Source organism: Clarias gariepinus, unplaced genomic scaffold, assembly GCF_024256425.1.
Source record: "Clarias gariepinus isolate MV-2021 ecotype Netherlands unplaced genomic scaffold, CGAR_prim_01v2 scaffold_34, whole genome shotgun sequence".
In the NCBI taxonomy this organism is placed as follows: Eukaryota; Metazoa; Chordata; class Actinopteri; order Siluriformes; family Clariidae; genus Clarias; species Clarias gariepinus.
Window position 1 is genome coordinate 347,501 of NW_026521001.1, and position 7,500 is coordinate 355,000.

General features: G+C 38.6%; 1 protein-coding gene across 4 annotated transcripts in view; it reads left to right on the plus strand.

Annotated features, from left to right (window-relative positions):
• LOC128517088 (AMP deaminase 2-like) overlaps positions 1-7,500 on the plus strand; it is a 44,366-nt gene that overhangs the window by 3,283 nt on the left and 33,583 nt on the right. The gene's annotated exons all lie outside the window — the stretch shown is intronic.

The window sequence follows — 7,500 nt, forward strand, 5'->3', positions numbered from 1 at the left end:
CACCTAGGTGCCAGAAAAGAAAAGAGCCTGGATGAATGCCACCCTCGATCCCTGAGAGATGGTGGAATGAGGCGAGCAGTGCTGGAGGATCGGAGGGAACATGGTGCAGTGTGTGGTGTGATTAGAGCAAAGAGGTAAGTGGGTGCTGGGCCATTTTTAGCTTCTTAGGCAAGCATCAGGGTTTTGAATTTGATGCGACAGCTACAGGAAGCGAGTGGGGTAGGTGTGGGAGAACTTGGGAAGGATAAAAACGAGACGTGCTGCTGCATTCTGGATCAGTTGCAGAGGACGAATCGTAAACAGAGGCAGGCCTGCCAGGAGTGAGTTGCAGTAGTCCAGTCTTAAAATAACAAGGGACTGAACAAGCACCTGAGTAGCCTGTGAAGAAAGAAATGGGCGAATTCTTCTCATACTGTAAAGAAGAAATCTACAAAAGTGAGTAAGGTTAGTGATGTGTGGGGAAAATGACAGATGATTGTCCACGGTTACCCCAAGATTGTGGGCGGTGGCTGAAGGAGTAATTTGGTTGTTGTCCAGGGATATCACTAGGTCTTGACCTGGGGATGAGTTAAAAGGGATGAACAGCAGTTCGGTTTTACTCAGATTGAGCTTCAGCTGATGTGCTGCCATCCAGGATGAGATGTCTGCCAGACATGCTGAGATCCGGGTGGAAACCTGAGTGTCAGAGGGAGGAAAGGAGAGAGTAAGTTGGGTGTCATCTGTATAACAATGGTATGGAAATCCATGCAATGATATGACCTTAAGAGACCAGGTTTAGAGGAAGAACAGAAGAGGACCAAGTACTGAGCCTACGTGAGGCAGATGTAGATCCCCTCCATGTTACCTCATATGATCTATCTTCTAGGTAAGAAGCAAACCATTGCCACACTGTTCCACAAATTCCAAGGCTTGTAAAAATAGATAATAGAACCTTGTGGTTCACCGTGTCAAATGCAGCTGACCGGTCCAGGAGGATGAGGACAGATGACAGTTTAGCAGGTCTAGCAGCATGGAGCTTCTTAGTGACTGACAGAAGGGCAGTCTCTGTGGAAAGTGCCACTTTGAATCCAGATTGGTTGGGATCATTAAGGTTGTTCTGTGAGAGATAAAGAGACATTTGGTTATAAACCGTACTTTTAAGAATTTTGGAAATAAAAGAGAGAAGTGATACCGGTCGATAGTTGTTAACTTCTGATGGGTCCAGGTGGGGTCTTTAAGGATGGGAATAACTCTTGCCTTATTAAAAGCAGCAGGAACATGACCAGATGATATGGAATGGTTGATGATGGTTGTGGTGAAGGGAAGGAGGTCTCATGAGATGGCCTGGAGCATTGTGGAAGGGATTGGGTCTAATGAACAGGTGGTGGGGTTAGATGACAAGATGATCTGCTGAATCTTATCAGATGACAGGTTGGAGAATTCTGCTAAGGGAGGAAAGGGAAGGTCCTGAAGTTCTGCTGTAGGAGGTTGGTTGAGAGCGAAGGACTGGCGGATTGCTGCATTTTTTCCATCGTAGATTGTGGCAAAATCGTCAGCAGTCAGAAAGGAAGGGGCAGGAGGGGTCGGTGGGTTGAGTAGTGAGGAGAAGATGTTGTGGAGTTTGCCACGATCATGTGCAGAGGCTTCCAGCTTTTCTCTGTAAAAGGTAGTTTTGGCAGAAGTCACATCACATGAGAATTTGGAGAGAAGAGTCTGGTAAGAGAAGAGATCTGCATCAAGCCGCAATTTCTTCCATCTTTTCTCTTTAGTTCTTAATTCTCTCCTGTTGTTGCGTAGTACATCAGATGGCCAAGGACAAGATGTCTTCCTTGGTTTAGATGACAGCGGGCAAAGGAGATCTATAGATGATAACTCATAAGCAAGGGACTTTCACGTTTAAGGCATCCTGAGACAAAATACATTCAAGCCTAATGAAAAAAAGCCCCTCAGATACTTAAACCAAAGCACCTTTTACTTTACAGCAACTTACTTTCAAGTTCAAGATGGTCCAAAAAATTAAAGTTAGTGCAAAAGTAGTGGCACTGTTTGCCTGCAAATTGTTGCTTGTGAACGTAAAGAGTTCCAAATTTTTACCTTTTAGCATGACAAAATTTACAGGTGTTTTAGAAAAAAAAAATTACTTTAACTATGAAGAGAATAATCTTGCTGAAACAAACAAGATTAGCAAACTGTATTTGTTTTGATGCCTCAATGAACTGATTAAACATGTTTGTAAGTCGGATTTGTTCGTACTTCGAACAAAGTGAGTCTTATACGTCTTTGATGCAAATATACAATATAAAGCATACCAATCCCCTTGACTAAATCTGTTTCTTTTCCCACACTGCCATCATGTGGCCAATAACCCTAACCAATCGTATCTGTGGAAATTTGTAACTGGAATGTTTGTAAGTCTGGGACTACTTGTATTTCAAAGTAGAAAACATACAATTTATTACATTTTATTATTGTGTTCCTAATTTGAGGTAGGCTGTGTCAATGGGTGGGTGAGTGTGTGTATGTGTGTGCCCTGCAATGGATTGGCACCCTGTCCAGGGTGTACCCTGCCTCGTGCCCTAAGCCTTCTGGGATAGGCTCCAGGTCCCTGCGACCCTGAATACAGGATAAAGCGGTATAGAAGATGAGTGAGTGAATGAGTCAGGATTCACCTGCTGTGCTGTCCGTATTCAGACCAGACTTTGAGAAACCCTGGTATATTACATTAGTGTACACCGATCAGCCATAACATTATGACCACCTGCCTAATATTAAGTAGGTCCCACTTTTGCCACCACAACAGTAATGAACTGTGTGTTCTGACACCTTTTTATCACAGTCAGCATTAACATTTTCCTCAATTTGATCTACACAAGGGCTTCTATTGGATTGGAATACACAAGCCAGCCTTCAAATTCAATACAATTTTATTGGTATAGCGCTTTTAATAACTGGCATTGTCACACAGCAGCTTTACAATTAAACACAATCTAAATTATTTAAGTTTGTATAAAATGTGAATGTGTGTGAATCAGAATGGTCAAATCATCCCTGATAAACAAGCCGAGGGTGAAGGTGTTGAGGGAAAAACTCCCTGAGATGGTAATAGGAAGAAACCTTGAGAGGAACCAGACTCAACAGAGAACCCATCCTCATCTGGGTGATAACAGATAGCAGGGATTGAACTGCACTTATACTGAGTATTATGTGGCAGGCTGTTCAGTATAACAGAAGATGTCTAAGTTAACATAAAGTCCAGTTCAGTTCGGCACCAAGGTGACTCAAACAGATGCAGAGTGCAGAGAGGGTCTGGATCACTGGGAGCTTAGGAGGGACATGTGTAGATCCAAATACCGTGTATATAGTGTTATTGTATATAATGTTAGTGTATATAATGTTAGTGTTCAGAATGTTAGTGTATGTAATGTTAGTGTATATAGTGTTAGTATATATAATGTTAGTGTACAGTGGTGTGAAAAACTATTTGCCCCCTTCCTGATTTCTTATTCTTTTGCATGTTTGTCACACAAAATGTTTCTGATCATCAAACACATTTAACTATTAGTCAAAGATAACATAATTAAACACAAAATGCATTTTTTAAATAATGTTTTTTATTATTTAGGGAGAAGCCTAAATAAGACCCCCATGTTAAAAAATAACTTAACTGTGGTTTATCACACCTGAGTTAAATTTCTGTAGTCACCCCCAGGCCTGATTACTGCCACACCTGTTTCAATCAAGAAATCACTTAAATAGGAGCTACCTGACACAGAGAAGTAGACCAAAAGCACCTCAAAAGCTAGACATCATGCCAAGATCTAAAGAAATTCAGGAACAAATGAGAACAAAAGTAATTGTTCGGAAGATCCCAGGTTCAAACCCCACAACTACCATCACTGTTGGGCCCTCGAGCAAGGCCCTTAACTCTCAACTGCTCAGATGTGTTATGAGATAAAAATGTGAGTCGCTCTGGATAAGAGCGTCTGCTAAATGCCCAAATGTAAATGTTAATGTAGATGTAATTGAGATCTATCAGTCTGGTAAAGGTTATAAAGCCATTTCTAAAGCTTTGGGACTCCAGCGAACCACAGTGAGAGCCATTATTCACAAATGGCAAAAACATGGAACAGTGATGAACCTTCTCAGGAGTGGCCGACCGACCAAAATTACCCCAAGAGCGCAGAGACAACTCATCCGAGAGGCCACAAAAGACCCCAGGACAACATCTAAAGAACTACAGGCCTCACTTGCCTCAATTAAGGTCAGTGTTCACGACTCCACCATAAGAAAGAGACTGGGCAAAAACGGCCTGCATGGCAGATTTCCAAGGCGCAAACCACTTTTAAGCAAAAAGAACATTAAGGCTCGTGTCAATTTTGCTTAAAAACATCTCAATGATTGCCAAGCCTTTTTCGGAAAATACCTTGTGGACCGACGAGACAAAAGTTGAACTTTTTGGAAGGTGCGTGTCCCGTTACATCTGGCGTAAAAGTAACACAGCATTTCAGAAAAAGAACTTCATACCAACAGTAAAATATGGTGGTGGTAGTGTGATGGTCTGGGGTTGTTTTGCTGCTTCAGGACCTGGAAGGCTTGCTGTGATAGTTGGAACCATTAATTTTCTACTGTCTACCAAAAAATCCTGAAGGAGAATGTCCGGCCATCTGTTCGTCAACTCAAGCTGAAGCGATCTTGGGTGCTGCAGCAGGACAATGACCCAAAACACACCAGCAAATCCACCTCTGAATGGCTGAAGAAAAACAAAATGAAGACTTTGGAGTGGCCTAGTCAAAGTCCTGACCTGAATCCTATTGAGATGTTGTGGCATGACCTTAAAAAGGCGGTTCATGCTAGAAAACCCTTTAAATAAAGCTGAATTACAACAATTCTGCAAAGATGAGTGGGCCAGAATTCCTCCAGAGCGCTGTAAAAGACTCGTTGCAAGTTATCGCAAACGCTTGATTGCAGTTATTGTTGCGAAGGGTGGCCCAACCAGTTATTAGGTTCAGGGGCAATTACTTTTTTACACAGGGCCATGTAGGTTTGGATTTTTTTTCTCCCTAAATAATAAAAACCATTATTTAAAAACTGCATTTTGTGTTTACTTGTGTTATCTTTGACTAATAGTTAAATGTGTTTGATGATCAGAAACATTTTGTGTGACAAACATGCAAAAGAATAAGAAATCAGGAAGGGGGCAAATAGTTTTTCACACCACTGTATATAGTGTTAGTATATATAATGTTAGTGTATGTAATGTTAGTGTATGTAATGTTAGTGTATGTAGTGTTAGTGTATATAGTGTTAGTATATATAATGTTAGTGTATGTAATGTTAGTGTATGTAGTGTTAGTGTATGTAGTTTTAGTGTACTATACCACTTTATTTCTAAAGCACTTTAAAATAACAACAAAGCTGACTGAAGTGCTGTACAAAGAGTCAACAAACAGCAGGGTGTTTTATAATAAAATATTAAATTGATAAATAATTTAATAAAATAGTGTATATAATGTTAGTGTATATAATGTTAGTGTATATAGAGTTAGTGTATATAATGTTAGTGTTCAGAATGTTAGTGTATGTAATGTTAGTGTATATAGTGTTAGTATATATAATTTTAGTGTATATAGTGTTAGTATATATAATGTTAGTGTTCAGAATGTTAGTGTATGTAATGTTAGTGTATATAGTGTTAGTATATATAGTGTTAGTGTATAAAGTGTTAGTGTATATAGTGTTAGTATATATAGTTTTAGTGTATATAGTGTTAGTGTAAACAGTTTTTGTGTATATAGTGTTAGTGTATATAATGTTAGTGTATGCAATGTTAGTGTATATAGTGTTAGTATATATAGTGTTAGTTTTTGTAATGTTAATGTATGTAATGTTAGTGTATATACTGTTAGTTTATATACTGTTAGTGTATAGAGTGTTAGTGTATGTAATGTTAGTGTATATAGTGTTAGTGTATGTAGTGTTAGTGTATGCAATTTAAACCCTAACATTATATACACTAACACTATATGTGTATACAGTAGTGAGGATAAATAAATATAAATATTAGGCAAAAAGTTCAGGCTTTCAAACCAGACAATTTAAGTGATACAGATGATAAATTAATCACATCAGAACCTAGAATACTTTACTCCCCTTGAAGCGAGAGAACCAATTTCACTCACCTCCTCTTCAAAATCGTCAACCTGTGAATTAGATCTCATACCGACAATTTCTCAAGCAGTTAGTTCCAGCAATAACAGAACCCCTGTTAAGTAATTAACTGTTCACTTAGCAGTGGGTATGTTCCTAAATCCCTTAAATTAGCAGTTATTAAACCACTAATCAAAAAACCTGACCTTGACCCCTGTCAGCTTTCCAATTACAGGCCGATATCAAACCTCCCGTTTATTTCTAAAATTCTGGAAAAGGTAGTATTACAGCAGCTATGCTCATATCTACATAGAAATAGCATAAACGAACTGTATCAGTCAAGATTTAGGCCTCATCACAGCACAGAGACAGCACTTGTTGAAGTAGTAAATGACCTCCTAGTGGCCTCTGATCAGTGTTGCGTCACTATATTTGTGTTACTCGACCTCAGTGCAGCTTTTGACACCATTGATCATAGTATTCTCCTTCACAGATTTGAAAATTAAGTAGGAATTAAGGGAACGGCCCTCTTTTGGCTCAGATCCTATTTGACTGATCGTTATCAGTTTGTAGATTAAGATGGTGACCATTCCTCATGTTCTCAAGTTGGTTTTGGTGTTCCACAGGGTTCTGTTTTAGGCCTACTGCTTTTTTCCCTTTACATGCTTCCTCTGGGCAACATAGTTCGTAAACATGGTATTAGTTTTCATTGTTATGCTGATGACACACAAGTATACGTTTCAGCAAAACCAGATGAGAAAAACCAGTTTACTAAAGTTGAGCAATGTGTGCAGGACATAAGAGATTGGATGTTAATTAATTTCCTTCTGCTTAATCCTGATAAAACAGAAGTTCTAGTCATAGGAACTAACTTATGTAATGGTAGTGTATGTACTGTTAGTGTATATAGTGTTAGTGTTCATAATGTTAGTGTGTATAGTGTTAGTGTAAATAATGGTAGTGTATGTGTTGGTGTATGTAATTGGTTGCTTTGGTTGCTTTGCGGCAATGATAATTGCTAAAAGCGCTATACAAATAAAATTGAATATTACTGTATGCAATGTTAGTGTATATAGTTTTAGTGTATATAGTGTTAGTTTATGTAACGTTAGTGTATATAATGTTAGTGTATATAATGTCAGTGTATATAATGTTAGTGTGTATAGTGTTGGTGTATATGGGTCATTGACGGATAAGACTTTTTAATAGGCCAATTTTAAAATACCAAAAATATGGATATGTTTGGCCATTTTCTAAACATTTGGAATGTAGTGTACACATGGCTTTATAAAGAAAAGTAAAAAAATTGTCATTTTAGTGTTTTTACATTTAAGTTAATAAAACATAGCCCTAAAAAAGTCATCTGGGGTGACC